We start from the raw sequence: 741 nt of genomic DNA, 5'->3' as shown, positions 1-741 counted from the left end.
TAGCCCCACCCTATCATGTGACTTACTGAGGTCAGAAGGCCCAGGATGTGAGTGGGCAACAGTGGACAGTTCAATTACAATTAAATGATATCTTGCTGTTAGCGTTCTGTTTTAATTTCTATGAACATTTTACTCAGTAAACTTTAATGCATTAGAAAGCATGTATTCAATATCAGGTATGGGTGCTGCATTGAAGAACCTTTTAAATGCAGCAGAGACCAGTCTAATATGTTTGCAGTAATGGGAAATGTCCAAACGCTTCTTTGGTTTCTAAAAGTAAACTTGAGGCACCATCAGTTTTAAAAACAATCAGAATTCTTAACATTTCGGTGAAATGACATAAAAACGTGGTCTCCCAGTTGTTTCTATGATGTGAATCATACTATAATTGGGTTTACGATGTTACGCCTGCAGTATATCATTTTAAAAACTCACATGTACAACACTCCTGTAACTCTGAACACAGGCAAAGACAGAAAGCTCTTGCATGTTGGCACTGCAGCACTTTAAAAAGCCACCGAGTGCACTAGACCACAGACTTCAGATGTTTAGGTCACTGCAGTAGGGACGTAAGGGGGATGAACCCTGACAGTTTAAAACTTGGCCGTTTATGCAATGAAAATAAAGATGAAATCTAGAACACTGCGTGAAGCCACCTCACCTTACTGGTCCATTAGCATTCCTCCAATTTTGTGTAAAACTGAACAAAGGTGGAATGAAAGTCAAAGCTTCACATTACAC

The sequence above is a fragment of the Pundamilia nyererei genome, unplaced genomic scaffold (assembly GCF_000239375.1).
Source record: "Pundamilia nyererei isolate P.nyererei 1_Seehausen unplaced genomic scaffold, PunNye1.0 scaffold00514, whole genome shotgun sequence".
Classification (NCBI taxonomy): Eukaryota; Metazoa; Chordata; class Actinopteri; order Cichliformes; family Cichlidae; genus Pundamilia; species Pundamilia nyererei.
Note: the sequence above shows the minus strand (reverse complement) of the source record.